Genomic DNA, 21,640 nt, shown 5'->3' with positions numbered 1-21,640 from the left:
GCCAAGGGAGAAAAATATTGGATTTCATTTCCCTGCCTGAAACACTTCCCCTGTAATCTGGTCAATCGGTTCCGCAATAAATCTCTCAATTTTTAAGTTCCGTTAACTAAAAATAAATTTAACGACCGGAAAATGTTTCTGTCATAGCGTGTCTTGTTTTCAATCACTTCCTCGAAAATATTAAACTTTGTTATAAGATCACGTAGTCTTATAGGCATATAGCAAACCTATTTTTCTCAAATAGAGTAGTTTTAATTGAGTTCCAAGAAAAATTACTTCAGCCAATAAAACCGAATGTAGAATATTTTAAAAGCTAATCACAACTCAGGCGAACAAGTTTGCCTTTGCCTGATCACGAAATCAGTTCTTTCGATTCGATGCTCATCGCAAACCACTCAGATTCAGAAAGTTTTGTTGTTCATTAAGTTTATTTCAATACAGTCTCTTTTGTCAAGAGTCATGACAATTGAACGTTGCTAAAAAAAGGAACAATTTCTGAATTTTAAACTATGTTAGTGCTTGACAGTGTGCTGAAGGTCCAAGAACCTCCTAGTAACGAATCTATCTTCTGTAGGTCAAATGAAGTCATCCTTTCGCAGATAAAAAGCAAGTGCCCAGTGTCCTCTCCTTTTGCCCCTTGGTCGTAAAACATTTAACACAAAAATATCATTAGCTACAATTGTAGCTTGGCAACGGGCGAAAGAACAACCTCGTTTCCATGGCATCTCTCATGGCTTCTGGGCTCGAAACAAGGTTGGCTGCGATCCCAACACGTTGAGGGCCAAGACCTCCTGGAGGCGAGGTCGTTCATATAGGTTCTTTGTTTGACAAAGTGTCCCAAGAAACCAGCAGATCAACTAGCTAATTCTCTTTGTCTAGGGCACATGACACAATCTAACGTCAATAGTTGCTTTAACGTATTAACATACAGAATTCTCAGGAGCACGAAATAAGTAGCTAAAAGAAAGAGCAACAAAAGTTTCTCTCCTGGTTGGCTTCTGAATCTGGTATTTCTTCAGCAAGAAGTATTACTTAAGTTCAATGCAAACATGCGAAAGAAGAAATCACAACAGGTGCCATCTCATGTTTTGAACATTAAAAATTAACACAGCTATCTCCTCAAAATCAAACCCTAATCTTCCCTAGCGTTACAAAATGAGATCAATGATTAAACTGTGTCCAATCGATAATTTTTTCAGAGTAAAAGAACGCCTAGGAATAACAACATTGTTTGCACAAGTATTAAACTTAAGACCTTGCTTTCCTCCGTATTCTAACAAAACAATGAAATTAGTTTACTCTCTCTCTCGAGCGGAAATTGTACCCTTCTATGCAAATTCCTTATTTATATAACGAATACCATCGTTGTTGAGACTTATTCGTCAACGCATTAGTTTCTGTACCGTGACTTATCTATAATCTGCAGGTTTTCCAACTGTTAAGATAAGCAGATAGGTTCTTTTTGCTTTAAATATACAGCAGTTTGGCCCATTTTAGATAGCCAAGGAGGAATTTCAGTTACGAGTCAGATTGCCATCGTTGGAGAGGGTTTGTATGTTTTCATGTTTGCCAGCAAGCGAGTGAAGAGAGAAAACTTAACCACTCTTCTTAATTCATAAAAGATGTATTCTTTTTTCCTTCCAAGTATTACTTGCAATTGTGTCTTTGCCAATGTAAGATGAACGATAGCAGCAATTTTAAAAGCACTTTTTTCGAAACATTTTACTCTGCACGAACGAATCACTACACTGAAAATATATCGACTGGGAACCTAGTGATAGCGACCTACACAACTTGAATGTTTATTTTCTCAATAATTCAATTAAGTCCGATCCACTTCGGCCGTGCTTTTATCAATAAAATATGATGGCTTTTCCCAAGAATCTCTTCTAGGGACGCTTTAAGTCGATTACAATTACAGAAGGAACTTCTGAAAAGCGCCTGTGGACCACCTTAATTTGTTCTTTCATACGAGGTATATTTGAGGCTTGAAACCTGGACAACTTATCGTCGTAAGACTTCTTCAAAGTAGGAACCCCCATTATGTAGATATAACTGAGACTATTAATACAGTCCGGCATCTTGAACTCTGTTACTGAAATTCTCACCAGCAGCTGTGAGTTTTAAAATCATAAAATTAGACTGATATATTCATGATAGGTCTTGCAAGTGTATCAAGGAGATAATTATAAATAACCCCGATGAAGGAATAACGAGGTGGCTCGGGGATATACTCGAAAAATCTAGAACTGCTACAGTTCGACAATTTCACGCCTGGCACCGAGTTTCTATTTACATTTCAATTCGTCCAATTGTTAGTTGCATTTGTGTGTCGTTACCTTCTCTGTAATTGAAATCAAACATTAAAAAAAACGGCAAAACTTTTAAATTTGCAAGACATGTTTCGGATACTCAGTAATCAACCTTCAGTTGAGGGATGTTTACAAGTAAGTGGCTTTATATAAAGTAGGTAACAAATAGGTGTAAATTGCAAACGGTAGAATAATTGCTGGTTTTCACTCACGTGATCAACAGCCATGTTTTTCAACGAAAACAAAAGAAAGCGTTTGCATAATAATAGAGTTAAATTCCCGGAGGATTTGGTCGGGGCACCAACATGGCCGCCTTTTCTTTGTTTAGGGGCACCAGCATGGTGGTCGTGACGTCATGTGAAAACCAAGAATAGTTGAAAATCAGTGAAAAGAGGTTACATGATACTAAAGGAATATAACGGAGTGGGAAAATGAACGTTGCAAATTTAAAAGTTGTGTCGTTTGTTTAATGTTTGATTTCAGTCTTACTGCTACGAAGATTTGGTAATATTCTCTATAATTGTGTTTTTAATTTCCTAGGAAACGTTGTTTTGTCATTTACCCGAAAGAGGAAGGACTGGCTTATTAGCTCATGACGAAGTCCCAACTCTTTGGTGGAACTACAAGCATGAACGAGAAACGACAAGAAGTAGAAGACATGTTGGAGCGCATACAAACTCACAAGGGGGTGGTCGGAGTGGTGGTTGTAAACGAGGAAGGCATCCCGATACGATCCACTCTTGACAATGCCACTACTTTACAGTACGTGTCAATGAGTAACACTCTTTGTTGGATCGCCCGCGGGATTGTTAGGGACACCGACCCCCAAAACGACCTGAAGATTCTGCGCGTGCGTACTAAGAAAAACGAGATTATTATGGCTCCAGAAGGCAGAAAATCCTTGATTGTGATTCAGACAGAAGAACAGGCACAACAGCATCCGTTACAAGTGCTTTTGGAGTGACTTCATTTTGGCACTTTCTTTTCGGAAATGGTAAAGCTCGGCGTGTTCAGTACGTTAATGTGTTCTTTTGTGACTAAATAAAAAAAGCGCGAAATATATACTATGGAGCAGAAAAATACTTTGGAAGCACGATATTTTGAAGTTAACTTGGTCGTCCCTTCACCTCTCTAGAGTCTGTTTGCGTTTTTATTGACGACGTCGCCTCGCACATTTTATGATCCCTGGTGTTCTCTTTGGCAATAGTGTAGTCCGTTTAATAAAGCTTGTACTACCCGATCCTCAGATCGTACTAACTGTACGCAAGAGACACATCCCCGTGTCCTATGATAATCTTTTTCAATCTATTTTAAGCTTCACGCAACGCTGTGAAAGTTATTTTTAATTTCGTTCCCATGGCCGCGCGGTCCATGGTCAGAGAATCAGATGTCATTGTGAAGAAACTTGCGAAGACTTTTCTCGTCGTCGCATGATCCAGTGAAATCCTAAATCGAAATTTGAAGATTTTTCGAAGCTCGAAATTTCAACATCTTCCTCAAAGCGCATCCCTACTTTCTGTTGATTCGACATCACCTTCATCGGATTCAGCTATGTACAGCATGGACCAGTTTTCTCTACGTGGACGGGAACTTTTCCTACTCTTCAAAATCAACGTTTTCAGAGTCATCGACAAACTTGATGTCTACTACAGACGCCATTTTCTCAAAACAGAGCAGCAAAGCGGTCATTACGTCATTACGCCATTACAATTGACCAATCAGGTGTCTTTCCTAAAATAGCCTCGCAGCTTGACTACGAGCTAAAATAAGATTGAAAAGGATTATCATGGGAAGAGGCCCATGTATGGGGGATGTGTTCTCTTACCCTCAGTCTCTTGCTGTACGCAGGTACTTTAGAACAAAATGAACAATGATATAAATTGGACTTCTTCTCTCTTCTCTGTAGAGCTCCCTGAGCCAATGCTCGTGTTTTAATCTAAGCTTTTATGTACAAGACAAATTGACCAAAAGTATGTTAGACTCGCCGAAAGAATGTACAGCAGCGTGATTACTAATGTACAGTTTCGTCATCAGAATTGGCCATTAAAAGGGAGAGCGAGGGCATTTTTCTACCCAACTAATAACGAGAATTCTGGTTTCCTTGGTTGCACTGAAAACCACTTATTATATAGATACTGATGAAGTACCAGGATTTTTCCTTTTACTAAAAAATCATATCTTCACCAAAATATCTTTCACATGTGAGAATATAGATGTCGTCATGGAAACGAACACGATTAGCCAATAAAACGCGAGCTTCCTCTTCATTGTAAGATACTTCTGGGCTTTAATATAATTCTTCTCTACTACATTAACATTTTTATTGCAAACTTTTACATTATCTTGTTTCAAGTTACTCAACGTGCGTGTTTTAGCGGTTGGTGACCACTTTTCCATCATTTCGAAAATGAGTAAAACGAGTTTTTTAAATCTGGACATTTCATCAATATCGTATAAACTCTTGTTCTTAGGCCATCGTAGCTTGATTAAGAAAATAACACAAACAGCGGTGATAAACATTGTATTCCAACGCATTTTTATAAAACTTGACGTTTCGTATGCTAGTCAACACACATTCGCACACGTTTCGCGTACGAAACGACAAGTTTTATAAAAATGCGTTGGAATACAATGTTTATCACCGCTGTTTGTGTTATTTTTTGCATCAATATCTTTATAATAAACAGAACATTACATGGGCGCTTGGGGATACGAATTTTATGTTCTCGTGCTGAAAGTATCTCTCACTCGTTCGCTTCGCTCACTCTTGAGAGATACTTTCAGCACTCGAAGATAAAATTAGTATCCCCGCATGACCTAGTCCTGTTCCGGGACTCCCTCTTACCCCGCCCTGAAAATGGGCCTAAGAGGGAGTCCCGGAACAGGACTACGCATGACCATGTAATATCCTCCATTTCTCAAAAATACTATGAAAAGTACTCAAAGACAACGGCTACTGAAAATGTTGTCAAAAGTATTATTTACCGTTTTTGTAGTAATTATCAGAAACGGGAAAGAAACTCTTTAAATCCCAGGAGAGAGCGGTCTGTAAATTCTTTTCATAATTTTAATGAAATGTGAGGCCGACAGGAATTGAGAACGAAGATAATTATCAGCTTTCTTGATAGAACACCAAATTCTCATGAATACCCAACAAAGAAATCTATGGTACAAGTTAGGAGAATGAACGTTTCATCCTTGTGAATAAACGGATGAAAAAGGGACTTGCGAAGTGATTGATGTGCTCATTAAATGGTTTTATCTGGTAGCGTGTTCTCGTTAGCATCTATTTGGGTAGTCATGAGAATTTGATGTTATATCAAAAGCTAATAATAGTCTTCCTTCCCTATATTTGTCCTTCTTGCATTCCATTGAAATTGTGAAGAGAATTTACAAGCTGATCACTCAGGGTGAACTCTTTTAACTTAACTATGCGGTGCTTCGAAAGATAACGAGGAAACAAAAGAAAAAAATAGGCACGCATTGTGTACATGTAGTAGTGCAGTAACACAGCGCTTTATTGGCCAGTATCAAAAATACCATACTCCTTGTTTGTCCCTCCAAAATTCCTGTGTCAAAATAATGGCGAGACACCTGGTTTTTGTTTTTGTTAGTTAGTTTTTTTTTTCTTTTAAGTGTTATAAAGTTTGACAAGAAATGTGCAAATTCAGCACAAAGATCACAATCGCTTAACTCTTGAGGTTGACCATTGTTTCTGCAAAGTCAAAAATTCATTATCTTGGACGAGGTTTTTTTTCACTAGGTAATTCCATCGTCTTGGAAATAGCAGCTGCTTTATTATTCATCAGCGTCAGTAATTCCTGCCGATTTGGGGGCTCATTTGTTGAAACTCAAGCACGCTTTCAACAGATCTGTTTATTTTCGTGAGTTATGCAATAGCCCATTCGGCTTCGCCTCATGGGCTATTGACCCGTAGCCCTTGCGGGCGAAGGGTCTAATTGTTAACTATAGCTTGGGATAAATGCAGCTGTTAATTTATCCTTACTTAAGGAGGAGCATTTTTTAAGGACACTTTGCAATGCAAACAGTGGTTACAAACATTTGCTTGAACTGCATAACTTTTTATAAACTTAACGTTTCGTGTGTTTATTACAACATACATCATCACAAGTGATTATTATTCAGTTACAGATAAATTGTAATGAACTTTATCTCTATTATTAGCATATTTCTTGTCGTTTTATGTCAATCAATTTCGTTAGTTCCCAGTCCGTTTAGTTGTATTTTTGAATCTAAAAGTTATCTGTAACTGCATACTAGCTGCGGTTACACTAGCCATTTTGCCCTTGGGTAAGTGGCTTTTTCCCATGGGTAAGCAATTTTTTATGTGTAACCGATCTGCCCAAAGGAAAACTTCCTGTGGGAAATTTCCATGGATACGTCAAAAAGAACAAAAAAAATGCCCATGACAGTTCCAGATGTAAGTCTTATGGTTAACAAAACCCCAAAGCGGCTCAACCAATCACAAGATTGCCGAACGCCAGGAAAATACATGCTGTGATGAACTGTGTAAACAACTGCGGACGTGGAAATACCCAAGCACACCTTTTCTGGCCAGCAGCAAGTCGACGTCTAAATTATAAATTGGAGAGTTGCAAGGACTAGAGAAAGCGTAAACTGAAGTCGACGTCTTTGTTGTCTTCTTAAAATGAAGCGATGAATCGCTGAACTTAATTGAGGTGGACAGTTTAAGAGAAGCGCCGACGTGACAATTACCGAAAATAAGCCAAAGAAAAGTTTGTCGTTCAGATGTAGATCTTCGATGTTTGCATGCAGATCTTCGATGTTTACTTTTTTTTTTAGATCCTTAATTTTAATGTATTTTGTATTGTAATTAGTTTTTCAAAAACCATTTAGTGGAAAAACTAATAAATCTCATCTTGTCTTATCTTAAAGGTAAGTTTGCCAGCACCAAAACAGGTCAACGCTTACCTTCCCCTTGGGTAATTTACAAGTGTGTAACCCAGAGTAAACCCAGAGTAAACCCAACCCAAGCTGTAACCCCAAGGTTCCCCATGGGCAAGAGGTCTGGTGTAACCGCACCTAATAATCACTTGTGATGATGTATGTTGTAACATACGAAACGTTAAGTCTATAAAAAGTTATGCAGTTCAAGCAAATGTTTGTAACTGCTGTTTGCGTTTTATTCTTATTGAAACTTAAATGGCCCAAGTCAAAGAATTTTTATGAGACACTTTGTGACGTTAATTCGAGTGATGTTGAAGTTGGCGAAATGAGCAAGGGGACACTTCGTGACGTTTATTGAAATCTAATCTTTGTGTATCTATAATCACGGAAATTTGTGGACATAGCTGCAGCATCCGACCAAAGGCGTTGGCTACTTTACTCGCAAAATCGGCTACTTTTTATCCTGAACTAAAGTAATTAAAGTCAAACCTTAGATTAAAATTCATTTTGACAATAACAAACATGAAGTCGTTTAAACGTGATGACATCAATTTTGCTTTCAAAAATGGAATGCTCATCGGGAAAGAGGCCGTTAAGTCCCTTCTTGGTACAGTAGCCAGTTATTCCACTCAAACCAGTCCTCTAAATTCAAAAGCTTTATTCAAACCCTTGTTAGGGTTTCCTTGAATTAAACAAATAAGTTACATGTTCATTTATCACCGTCGGTGACAACTGACTGATTCAGTAACTTCCTTTTTTTCAATTATTAAACCGTCTGTTTGACTCTGTAATGTCTTTAAATTTTCTTCATTTATTGCACCTTCTGTCTTATTCTGTAGTTTCCCTAATTATTCTGCAATTGCTGCACCTTGTCTGATTCTGTGGTGTCTTTAATTGTTGTTCATTTCTTGCACCTTCCGTCTCATTGTGTGGTTTCTTTAATTTTTCTCCATTTGTTGCACCTTCTGTCTGATTTTGAAGTTTTCTTCTGTCTGATTCTCTAGTTTTTTTGGGGGGGGGGTTCTTTTGTTTTTTTGTTTGTTTGTTTGTTTGTTTTTTGTCCTCTTTTGTCCTATTTTTTGTTTTTTTTTTTGTCTTTTTTAATCACTTTTTTCCGTAATTTCACGCTCCTTTTGCCTGTTCCTGTTCTTTGTGCAGGTCCTATAAAGCAAAGGCACATTCCCTCTTAGCATTCAACGCAATCGCAATTTGAGACAATGGGATGGTGTATAGTTTGTGTTGCCAGGAAAGCAGAACGAAAAATTCTTATCTGGATAATAAACGATATAAAGGCAAAAACAGCGATACAATATTTCTGAATAAGATATTAAGAAAATTAAAAAGTTCAAAAACGGTGACGTCCGACGTTCAACTAACGTCATTAGAGAGATTTGGTATCAGGTTTACCGGAAACGCAAACGGCAAAAGTGACCTCGTGACCATGAATAGCGTTTGCCGGTTTCCGGTTGCCGTTTCTTCGTGAAAGTTGGCATTTTCGCGTTTGCCGGATACGTGGAATTTTATTCTCGTTTTTCTTCTACATGACAAGTTGCTTGTGGAAAGAAAAGACCCCCAAAACCATAGTCCGATTAGTCACACAATGAAAAATTGGATTTCATGGTTGTAGCCTGATTGTCACCATGACTGACTCCTCACCGTATTTTTCTTCATGAACTCACCTTGACTTACACAACAGTTTCACCGAAACTCACAAAATTTGACAGGAAAGGATTTTCATTTTATATTTTATCATTTTGAATTTCATGTTTGGTATAGCGTCTTTTTCTACAAACAATGTTTAAAACTAACTAAATTCTCTAGGTAAAAAGTTTCCGGGGGTCACGCGAGGCTAAAGTCACGGGCTTCACTCCATTTTAAGTGAAGCGTGAAGCGAAAAGCATTCGGCGATTGGAAAACAGTTTTTCGAAAGCCCAAAGGGACATATATAGGTTTCTTCAAACACAGCCAATTCTGTATTCTACGAAAGTACGAAAGAAAGTTTGACTGCCTTGTGTGCGAGATGCTCTTCATAAAATAACGGAGTCCACGCTTAAACACCCAGACAATTTTTCATGCAAGGGCCAGCTAAATAAAGTGGAAGCGCCGGATCTTGGGAGATCTAAGCAGCAAATAATTTGTAGATTTAAAACAAAATAATACTGCAAAGCTGTTTTAAACACCCAGGCTGTTCCATTCGCGCGAAACGTTTGTTTAAAAAGAACATTCTTAACACTTTTATCCATTTTTAATTAACTATTGTTTTTATCTCATATTTAAACATTCTTACCAACTCTAATTTTTGGACTTGATAATGAGGCCCTCCCAGGAGGAAAGCGGGAGGGAGGGGGAGGGGGGGGGCCCTTGTTCCCTTTAAATATTTGCTTGTGTTCCGTTGTTCCCCAAATTACTTTCAAACTTGTTCCCAGCTTTTTGATCCCTAAAGGTGTTTTAAATTGTTCCCTAAAATATTGTGATATTGTTCCCCTGTTCCCCAGTTCAAATTAGCCATGTTCTTTTGTTCCCCAACATCCCTGGGAGAGCCTCGAAGATGACGTTAACGACATCGTTTTTTAATTTTCTTAATAGATTATTAAGAAATATTTTATCGCCGTTATTTATTGTCAAATGTCTTTAAAAAATCACCCCTTATTCATAATGCAGATAACCTGTAAATATTCACTTACTTTGGGCCGATAAACAGTGAGTCTGACAACCATTTTAAAGTCACCTGAATTTTCAAGTGTCTCTAACAGACAACTGCTGAAGTTGTCCAGCTGCGTGCGAAGTTCCCGTCTCTCATTCAACGATTTTGATTGGCTGTTACTAAATTTATAACGAGGGTATATGATGGGTTGCCTCGTTCCCAACTCATACTATTCAACTGGAATCTTTAACCGGGGTTTTGCTTTCGAAACAAATATCGTTGGAAAGTTTAACCTACCTCGTTTCACTGAATATATGTTTTCTTGAAGACTCAAGGTAAGCAGCATTTCGCTGCCATCTTCCAGGTTGTCTTAACTCTTATTAAGAACCCGCAACCATCCCAGATTCGAGGGAAAATGGCGTCCACTATCCCAGAGTCTCTGCCCTAGGTACTTAATGTAACCCCTATTATAGTGTATTTAAATTATAACGTATTCCCACGCGTATTATATGCTGGCGCCAACCCGCTGACCAAAGAGCCTGAAGACTCTAGGTACGAGATTGATTCGGCACGGTAAATACAATTCATTTTTATAATCAGTTCAACATTTGCTTTTCGTACGTGAAAAACAGACCATTCCGGCTTGTATTTGAAGCAATTTATATTTTCAAATAAGAGAATAGCGCGTTTATCCCAGAATGCATATGCTGAATAAAGTATGACCTTACCTATCGCCTGCAGACTGAAACCAAGGTATATCATGATATTTCCACACTATTTGGCTTCAACACCACAATCTCTGTTTACGGGAATCATCCTTTTCCCTTCTTTGCTATAAAAAAGGATGGAAAGAAGAGGATTGATCCTTCAAATGATAAAACTCTACCACGCTTTGTAAACTGTCTCACGGTTAGGTTTCAATTGAACTGCTACAGATTATTTAATAAACTGTAGTGTCTCTGAATCAACTTGATAGTTCTGTCCACTTGGCTATCAGCAACCGAGCACTTCTATTTCGAAATTTACATTTCGTTGCGTGGGTATTTGATGGGACGCTTCATTCCCAATTCACAATATTCAACTGAAATGTGTAATCACTACATTTTATCAAGGTACATTTTTACCTATAGCTACCTCATTTCGTTTCGTTGAAGCCCATTTTTCAAACGCCGAACTTCTCATGTGCCGAATAAAATGCATGCATTTGTATAATTTATTTTTTGCTTTCCACAATTCCCTTCTTTCACGAAAGCATTGTATATCGTGATTAGTGATAAGTTTGACAAATTAAATTCGACGTTTGAATCAACCCTGTGAACTTTACTATTTGAGGCAACCCAAAATGGTTCAATTCTACCTCACTAGCTTTTTAACTGTTTAACTGTTACATTTCATTTGAATTGTTACCGATTACTTTAACTGGATCGTCTCTAAATAAGCTTGACAGCTCTGTCCACTGAACACTAAATTTATCACGAGGGTATATGATGGGTTGCCTCGTACCCAACTCATACTATTCAACTGGAATCTTTAACCGGGGTTTTGCTTTCGAAACAAATATCGTTGGAAAGTTTAACCTACCTCGTTTCACTGAGTATATGTTTTCTTGAAGACTCAAGGAAAGCAGTATTTCGCTGCCCTCTTCCAGGTTGTCTTAACTCTTATTAAGAACTTTCTTCTTCTTCTTTCCCACATGAAATTGTGAAAAAAACACATTGTTTTCATCCTTTGAACCCTCCTTTCTAGCAACGCCGTTCGATACTCGGGTTTACCACGTTGTACCGAAAACATAAGACGGCAAGAATTTCATGGGGTTTTTTTCTTGATATCCTTTTTCTCTGACTGTAATCATTTACAGCAATCTCAGGGATTACAGGTTCTGGTATCTGATCCTCGGCGATAATCTCGCCGTTTGGTTATGCATCTGACGGAGCATTTTGCAATTCGTCAGCTGTCTCATCATTGTATCTTTAGTCTGCTTTTGTATCGACAGTGTTTTCATCTTGTGAACCCTCCTTTCTTGCAACGCCGTTCGATACTCGGGTTTACCACGTTGTACCGAAAACATAACACGGCAAGAATTTCATGGGTTTTTTTCTTGATATCCTTTTTCTCTGACTGTAATCATTTACAGCAATCTCAGGGATTACAGCTTCTGGTATCTGATCCTCGGCGATAATCTCGCCGTTTGGTTATGCATCTGACGGAGCATTTTGCGATTCGTCATCTGTCTCACCATTGTATGTTTTGTCTGCTTTTGTATCGACAGTGTTTTCATCTTGTGAACCCTCCTTTCTTGCAACGCCGTTCGATACTCGGGTTTACCACGTTGTACCGAAAACATAAGACGGCAAGAATTTCATGGGGTTTTTTTCTTGATATCCTTTTTCTCTGACTGTAATCATTTACAGCAATCTCAGGGATTACAGCTTCTGGTATCTGATCCTCGGCGATAATCTCGCCGTTTGGTTATGCATCTGACGGAGCATTTTGCGATTCGTCATCTGTCTCATCATTGTATGTTTTGTCTGCTTTTGTATCGACAGTGTTTCATCTTGTGAACCCTCCTTTCTTGCAACGCCGTTCGATACTCGGGTTTACCACGTTGTACCGAAAACATAAGACGGCAAGAATTTCATGGGGTTTTTTTCTTGATATCCTTTTTCTCTGACTGAAATCATTTACAGCAATCTCAGGGATTACAGGTTCTGGTATCTGATCCTCGGCGATAATCTCGCCGTTTGGTTATGCATCTGACGGAGCATTTTGCGATTTGTCATCTGTCTCATCATTGTATTTTTTGTCTGCTTTTGTATCGACAGTGTTTTCATCTTGTGAACCCTCCTTTCTTGCAACGCCGTTCGATACTCGGGTTTACCACGTTGTACCGAAAACATAAGACGGCAAGAATTTCATGGGGTTTTTTTCTTGATATCCTTTTTCTCTGGCTGTAATCATTTACAGCAATCTCAGGGATTACAGGTTCTGGTATCTGATTCTCGGCAATAATCTCGCCGTTTGGTTATGCATCTGAAGGAGCATTTTGCGATTCGTCATCTGTCTCATCATTGTATGTTTTGTCTGCTTTTGTATCGACAGTGTTTTCATCTTGTGAACCCTCCTTTCTTGCAACGCCGTTCGATACTCGGGTTTACCACGTTGTACCGAAAACATAACACGGCAAGAATTTCATGGGGTTTTTTTCTTGATATCCTTTTTCTCTGACTGTAATCATTTACAGCAATCTCAGGGATTACAGCTTCTGGTATCTGATCCTCGGCGATAATCTCGCCGTTTTGTTATGCATCTGACGGAGCATTTTGCGATTCGTCATCTGTCTCATCATTGTATTTTTTGTCTGCTTTTGTATCGACACTTGGCCATGTTGTTGGTTCGGGCGCGGGGGCTGTGTCGTCATCGATGCCCTATTGGACAGAAGGATTAAAGATGCTTGCTCAGTGACCAGGTCATTAAATGAAATTGAGGCTGAATTTGACCTCGTTTTGAACACTTTCCACAGTGCGTTCCATTACGTGAAGACAGGTTTGTTAGCATGATTTCCATGAAAAAAGCAGCCTGGTTTGTATCATATTTTTGCGATCGAGAAGCTCGAAACATAATCTTTCCTACTTGTCCCAAACCTGGGCTAAACGGTAACCTTAAGTTGATAAAATGAACAGAACGCCTGTGCTGGCTTGTCGGTTGTGCGGAATGAAAGTTTAATTCTCACTCATTAATTGTTTCGCAGATGCAAAGTAGGTCTAACAAGCTCATGTTTCTTGTATTGAACATTCAAATGGTTGTGACTGTACCTCGCATTGTAAACTGCTAACTGGCTGTTACGTTTCACTGATTTGAATCGTCGCAGATTACTTTAACGACGGTGCCTACTATTGTTATTGCGCATACATTCTGCGCATCTCCAGATACTCAGATTTCCTATTGCTGGTGCTTATTAATACGGAGATATTTTTGCGCGGTTCAAAACTGTGCGCAGAAAGCAGAACTTAGCTAGTTATCTTAGTATCCAAAAAGAAAATTGGGGGTAAGCACGCATTTTTCAGATATAATTGAACTTCAATTTGAAAAAGAACGCCATACATTGCTTTGTATTTTAGAACTTTTTACAAATATTGTTGATTCATTATCTTCGAAAAATGTGTGGTTACCCTCAATTTTCTTTTTGGATTTCAACAACACTTGTTATGTTCTGCTTTTCCCGCATATTCAGTAAACCGTTCAAGAATACCCGCGAATTAGTAGGCACCGTCCTTAACTGGAGTGTCCCTAAATCAAATTGACAACTCTGTCCCCTTGCCTATTAGGAATGAGCGATTACATTTCGAAATCTGCCTTAATTGCGTGGGTCTGTGATGGGACGCTTGATTCTCAATTTAATTAAAAATTGTAACTGCGGTCTAGACATCTAAGGAAATCAAGGAAACATATTACCTACCGCATTTCACTGAGTAGATGTTTTCTTGAAGACGCAAGGGAAGCAACATTTTGCTGCCCTCTTCAAGCTTGCCTTAACTCTTTTTAAGAAGCCTTTTTTCTTCTTCTTTTGCATATCAACCTTGGGAATAAAACACTGTTTTCAGCCCGTCAACATCCATTTATACCTTCATTCGATATTGGCGTTTACCATGGTGTACTAGGAACTTAACGTGAGATTTTTCTGGTTATTTTATTGATCTTCTCCTTGCACGACTATAATATACATGGAGGATATTACACACCCGCGCTAGGATACGAATTTTTAGCTTCGCGGGCTGAAATTACTCTCTCACGAGTGAGCGCAGCGATACTGATGAAATGCACAGATTAAAGACAACTTGCGAAAGTGACCTCGTGACTTTTATTTTCCCGCCATTTTAAGCGTTTGGCGGTTGCCGCTTTCTGTTTTGCGTTTTTCTTCTACATAAGTTGTTTGTGGAAAGAAGAAACCGAAAACCGTTTTCCGGTAAGTCAAACAGGAAAAAATTAGGTTTCATGATTTTTTGATCGGCTATAACTGACTCTTTATAGCAATTTTTTTCATGAACTTACATTGACTCACAAAATAGCTTTGACATCGGAGTTTGATCGTAGCACGAGTCAAGTTCGAGCCCGAGTCAAGTTCGAGTCACGAGTCAAGTTCGAGTCAAGTTAAATTTTCCTTTTTTTTTTAAAAAAAATATCTAAAACATGTTAAATTTAACAAATCGAAAGTGGTTCAGCGTCGCCTGTAGTCTTATCGACAATGATATTCTTCATCACAGTGGTCAAAATGTTGTGGACTCACGAGGCGGAGCCGACAGACAACGCTGAACCACCTTTGATTTGTTTTTTACCACGATATTCAACGCCAAAGAAAGTGTTTATTGTAGAGCGTGACCAAATCATGACACAAATAAAGAGCAAGTGTTGTCTATAACTTTCTTGCAATATGATTGGTTTATTTCCCAAAATGAGCGTTCCTGATTGGCTATTACATTGCGTGACAAAATGACGCGAGATTACAAGCAATTGTGGTAAAAATATGTATTTATAATTCTTCGCATGCAACTCTAAACGAGACCCTCACTTCTACAGTTGATGGCGTTTTCCCCAGAAAACTTTAAGTGAGACCAAAATCCAAAATTTTCGCAAAAGTTGATAATTACCTCTGGTACATTATTTTCACACAGCAATTAAAAACAAAACTACTAAAAAAAAAAGGAAAATTTAACTTGACTCGAACTTGACTCGTGACTCGAACTTGACTCGGGCTCGAACTTGACTCGTGCTACGATCAAACTCTCTTCATCGAAACTTGCAAAATTTTACCGGGAATGGATTTTCATTTTATATAGCGTCTTTCTCTACAAACATTGTTTAAAAAGACTCCGAGTTTTTGTTTTTTCTTAACTAAATACTCATGCGAAGCTTAAGTCACAAGCTTCACCCTATTTTACGTGAAACGTGAAAAAACAATCCGACGTTTGCCGTTCCACGCACACGCGTGATGCCAGATCTCTCTAACATTGACAGGCCTGCACAACTCCTGCTGCTCGCAAATGCTCGTGTGCTTTCAGGGTTTAACAACCTCAAGACCCACAATTGAAGACGATGTTTCTCGAGGATATGTCAAAAACAATCCACATAACTGAAAAAGCCGTTGTTAGAGACGAAAGCGTGACTAGAATTGTGGTTGCTGCAGAAATATGCCTTCGCCCTGGCTGCCATCATGATATAGTTGCAGAGCTCAGCAGCCGCTCTTTACTTGACCCTACGGGGGAAGGGGGGGGGCTACCCTTGTCAAGTTTGCATTTAGAACCATGGTATTATCTTTAACCCTTTCAGGTAGGGTACCACCCTCTACTTATCTTTCCATGTAAACAGGCCCTAAATCAACACACTCCGATTTTCTTCGGTCTCTTCTTCCTACCGCGATCGGTTGGTTGAATCACTCAAACAGGGCCGGATGAGCCGATAAATTACATCTAGTAATTTTTCGTTTGGAATTATATAAATTTATGGTTACTTATTTAAATGGCTTGGACATACATTTTCCAAAGTCACGTTCTCTTCAACTTCCTGATTCTGAGGGGAATCATCTATCAAACAAAACCGCAGTCACATAAGGCTAACTTAACTCAGCTTTTACCACCCTTACTTTCCCAAAAAATAAATCAAATAAATGATTAATGATAATAATCGTCAAATTAGATCGATTTATTGCTGGTTTGTTAGTCAATGCCTCTACCTTATGGAACTCCTTGGAACAACAGCTAAAGCTCTGCAGACAATTATTTTGTTTTAATTAAGAATACAAGGGACTCGAAACAATCGTAGCTCGTTCCCTTCAGGCCCCAGCTATTTAAAGAATAACTTTATCCAGTGGATATAGAGTGGTTTTCAATTGAGTGTCGAAATTAGCAAATTGCTTTGGTTTATGATTCGTTCACTCAGTGATTGGTTCAAAGTTCTCGCGCCACTTTTTCAACCAATCAGAAGTAAAACCAAAACCAATCGTGGCTCACGCGTGCACATTTTCCCGCGCTTTGTGTCGGCTACGTGTAATTACTTAGAGTTTTGATTGGTTTACCGTATTGTCTCCGTCCTTTCTGATTGGCTCAAGTAATTACTTTGGTTTTGGTTTTACGACACTCATTTGAAAACCGCTCTATGAATTAAATCCCTAAAGGAGACCAATCTGGGCGTTGCCCAGGCTCACGTTTTTTACCCTAAAAGAGACCATATCTAAAACATGTTAAATTTAACAAATCGAAAGTGGTTCAGCGTCGCCTGTAGTCTTATCGACAATGATATTCTTCATCACAGTGGTCAAAATGTTGTGGACTCACGAGGCGGAGCCGACAGACAACGCTGAACCACCTTTGATTTGTTTTTTACCACGATATTCAACGCCAAAGAAAGTGTTTATTGTAGAGCGTGACCAAATCATGACACAAATAAAGAGCAAGTGTTGTCTATAACTTTCTTGCAATATGATTGGTTTATTTCCCAAAATGAGCGTTCCTGATTGGCTATTACATTGCGTGACAAAATGACGCGAGATTACAAGCAATTGTGGTAAAAATATGTATTTATAATTCTTCGCATGCAACTCTAAACGAGACCCTCACTTCTACAGTTGATGGCGTTTTCCCCAGAAAACTTTAAGTGAGACCAAAATCCAAAATTTTCGCAAAAGTTGATAAGAGATTGCTCACACTGCCCAAATGGTGCTAATGATCTTCACCAAGATTTGCTGTTAAACCTCCCATTAGGGAAAAACATCACAGGCCTACCTTGATTCACAATTTCCGAAATTTCTTTATTGGGATCTTCTAAGATCTCTTGATCCGCGTTTTGTATCACTGGGGACTGTTCTGATTTCTTTAGTGTAACGTCCGTCTAGTGAAAAACGAGGAAAGGTTTAGACCGTGGGTGCAAAGATTGTTAAAGCTGCTTCAAATACGGTTTGCTTTTTCGTGGCTAACCACAGGTTCCCCAAACTGACCGTGCAATCATTGAAGTATTGGACAAAACAACTGTGCTTCAACTGAAAATATGAATTATTAATATTAATATTAATTTGGACACTAAACTTGAAACTCCTTGAAAATCGCTTAAAAATTGAAAAGTGGTAAAAAACCACAAAGAAGAGAAAAAGACAAGAAGCCTAAATCAAAGTAAGAAGTTTTTGTTCAAAATTTTGCTCATGTTTTTTTAGTTTTAAGTACAGTTGTTTACGCCAATACTTCACTGATTGCGTTAGTTTGGGGAAAAATACGTTTGCCAATATTTGAAGCCAAGTTAAGTAAGTTACAATCCGACATTTTCAATAAATTTTTTCTTCATGTGTTGTTCGGGCGATGATGACGAGAATAATATTTCAAAGTTAATCCCAAATCCTAAAAATAATCGAGACAAAAACACCTCGCCTTCCACTTCACCGAAGAAAACAAGAATTTAGGCGATGGTAGAGCGAAGCCAGATGATTATAAGATATGTTTTTCTGTCGGAGAAAATTCACCCGTCAACAAGATCAGCTTGATCTGTTTTAATTAAAATTATTTTTAAACCAGTTGGAAGCGACCAAATACAAAGTGATCTCTCGAAAGAGTTTGTAAATATTGTAATCGCCCTTTTCAGAAACTCGTTGGGAGATTGACTAAAAATGAGGATGAAATATATATTCAAATGCTTTCAGCTTTCGTTAACATTAGGAAGACGAACGTGGATGTGGTCGCTTGTAAAGAAAGAAGAGCGCGTGCGTGATTGTCTCAGTCAGTTTTGCTTCGTCTCTCCTCTTTGCATCGAAACTGTTCCGGGAGCATGCGCAAAAGCAACGCTTAGACTCGAGCTGTCTGCAACTTTTTCTTTATTTGTGCATGAGTTTGCGCTTGCGTGTGGCCCAGCAACCGCGCCTGCCTTTGCCCCTACATTCTCTTTTGCGTGTCGTAAACGAACAGATCTTTACTTACTTTATCACATTCCTCGATAACATTACATTCACTCTTGTTATCATCACTTGATTTAGTCGCGGCGCTGGGTGTAGTCTCTAGGTGTTCTCCTTTATCAAATTTAAGTGATCACAAAAAAAGAAAAACACGGATTAGTGGCGCAGAACAACTTAAAAGAAATCATGCTAACTCTGAAATGGCGTTTTCTTACTCTTAATGACCTTTTTATGTTCTTCTGTTGATTTAAAAAGCTCTCCATTCAATAGTCCGTTGACTCGTGTCTCTCTGATAGTTTTTAACGTATGCCTACCTGACTCTTGAACTGTGCCTTGCTTTAGTTCCAGTTCCACATTAGAAACAGTGATGGTTTCCTAAAAAGAACATAGCCGTAACGACGAAAAGTTTCTCGGAAAAAAGACAATCAGTTGAGTTGGGATGAGAGGAAAAGAAAGAAATCCTGGTTAAAATTAACATTAAAGAAGTTTATAAGACGGAAGAGCGTCAATTTCGACGTCGACGGCATTTTTTGTCGTTGTTGTTGTTTTTTTTTTTTTTTGTCGACTGACTATCCTCGCGTCGCAATAAAAACTAGTCAATTTTGTTTCCCGCGGATGGCCGCTGCGAAGGTCTGATTGCTTGTTCAGTTTAGTTTTATTTACCTGGGTTGCTTTTATGACTGGTTCAGCAATCTCAGGGATTACAGGTTCTGGTCTCTGATCTTCGGTGACAATCTCGCCTTGAGCTGATGTATTTGACGGGACCTTTTGCGGTTCGCCAGCTGGTTCATCACTGCAATCTTTCTTCGCATCTGTATCGACACTCTGTGCTGATGGTTGGACAGCTGTGTCGCCCTCTCTGGCCTTTTAGAAAGAAAGAAAGATCAAAACGAAAATTATCAGTGCTTGTTGCTGAGGTATTTAAAGATCTTGCTCAATGACCAGGGGCCCGTTTCTCGAAAGTCCCGAAAACTTTTCGGGTCCGAAAATTTGTGAAACTGCCAACCGCTTGTTTTGGAAAGCCGATCTTTTAACATATTTTCAAGGTGACAAAAAGAAAAATGAGTGTGAAGTTGGACGACTTAATTATAAATCCTCTCCGCTCTTGAGTTACAAACGGGAATTGTGACACCCGAAAATGGCCCGCAAAGTTTCGGGACATTCGAGAAACGGGCCCCAAGGCTCCGTTTGTCGAAACTTCCGAAACATTTCGGGCCTCTTTCGGGCGTCGCAATTCCCTCTGTATGTCAAGAAGGGAGAGGTTTCAAATAGTCAAACTTCCCAGTTATGCTCCTACTTGTTATCTTGAAAACATGTCGAAAGATCAGCCTTTCAAAAACCAGCGGATGCAGTTTCGCAAATGGATTTCGGGCACGAAAAGGTTTCTGGTCTTTCGAGAGACCGGCCTCAGGCCGTAAAATGAAACCGGCCATTTCCGAGTTCATATCTGTGTCCTCATCAAAGCGAGTCTAAGTGCGAAGTTTTTGTGATGGTAATTAGTTCTACTTTAAAATATGAATGAAAACTAATTTTCATAAGAAAAATTTCGCCGTTAGACTCGCTTTGAAGAGGAGGCAGACATGAACTCGGAAATGGCCTATTAAGGCTGAATTTGACCTCCCCTCCCCTCCCCACCAATTTTTCCATACTAGTTTCTATACGAAACTTCAACCTTTTACACTATCACTGTACTTACCGCATTTATCGGCAAAAGGGGGTCATAGTGCTTCCCTCGAAATAACAAGCAAATTGGTGGTTTCCTCTCTGATGCGACTGCATCATCACCCCGGCCTGGCCTGATAACATAAGCCTTTCTAAGCTTTCCTGACACTACGGTGTACACCTCGCAAATTCTCTGTGTAAGGTTCGATAAGGCGTAGATGACAACATCAACCACATCACTGTTGAACACTTTATCTGACTGATAGGCATGCAACTGTAGAGTCCAATCACCAATCAAATAGGGCATGTAGAACGAATCGCTTGAAAAAATTTCTCGTCCAACTTCTTCTAGGAATTTTTGGGATGTCTGTGTTAGTCGTTCCCCCTCCGCCTGCAACGCCTGTTTGAAAAATAATTTGTAAAACAAATTCAAAGTCGCAAATTGTCGGAATTTTGGAGTTAAGAAAATTCTGGCCAGTGGGATTTTAAAATGAAAAGATTCGCGGTAAAAAAAATTGTTACAGAAAAAAATTTTTGATTTAATATTTACTAGTCGCATTACATTCCGGTTTTGAAATTTTAATTCAAAGGCTTTACGTAAGGTTTTTGCATAAACAGAAAATGACTAAGTTGCGGTCGCTAAAATTACATTTACGCAAAGGTAACTAAGATGGGGTCTATAATTGGCCACAAATAAAACTACAAATGGGGTAGAGGGTCTGGGAGGTTAGCGGCACATACCCAGGGAAAACCTACCTAAGTGACCTAAGTTTGAAGCCCTTGATTACAAAGAGACACCTGTTTAGTTTAACTGGAATTTTCCTATTTTACGTTCCGCCATTACTACTTTAAAATCTTGATAGAGCTGGATCGAGGAGAAAATGACATCAAAGACTCACTAGTTTAAGATTGCAATGCGTGTGTAAGCGGCTGAATTAAGATACAGCGCGGGAGTTTCCCGCTTTCAGAATTTTAAACTCGAGTTTCGTATATGTATAATAAGCTGCATTTACAATCTACGATTTTAAGCTTGTTAGTAAATAACGTCACTTTTCCATAGATCCCTCTTAAGTCCAATCGGTCAGTTTTTAACGTGAGTAATAGCGGACCTTGAAATCCAAAACTTACGCTCAAAGTTAACAGCCAATGGATACAAATCAAAGC

The 21,640-nt window shown here is 38.8% G+C and overlaps 2 long non-coding RNA genes across 2 annotated transcripts; one reads left to right on the top strand and one right to left on the bottom strand.

The window, feature by feature from the left end:
- Positions 1-1,361: 1,361 nt before the first annotated feature.
- LOC138056500 (uncharacterized) lies at positions 1,362-3,550 on the top strand. The gene is made up of 2 exons (XR_011133470.1): positions 1,362-1,548; positions 2,853-3,550. It is a non-coding gene; the product is annotated as an uncharacterized lncRNA (long non-coding RNA).
- Positions 3,551-7,913: 4,363 nt separating this feature from the next.
- On the bottom strand, positions 7,914-13,279 carry LOC138057757 (uncharacterized). Its single transcript, XR_011133706.1, has 3 exons — positions 11,467-13,279; positions 10,614-10,717; positions 7,914-8,402 (listed from the first exon to the last, which is right to left on the bottom strand). It is a non-coding gene; the product is annotated as an uncharacterized lncRNA (long non-coding RNA).
- Between the last annotated feature and the right edge of the window lie 8,361 nt (positions 13,280-21,640).

This window comes from Montipora capricornis, chromosome 7, assembly GCF_036669925.1.
Source record: "Montipora capricornis isolate CH-2021 chromosome 7, ASM3666992v2, whole genome shotgun sequence".
NCBI classification, from domain to species: domain Eukaryota; kingdom Metazoa; phylum Cnidaria; class Anthozoa; order Scleractinia; family Acroporidae; genus Montipora; species Montipora capricornis.
Note: the sequence above shows the minus strand (reverse complement) of the source record. Positions and strands in the feature narration are given on the sequence as shown.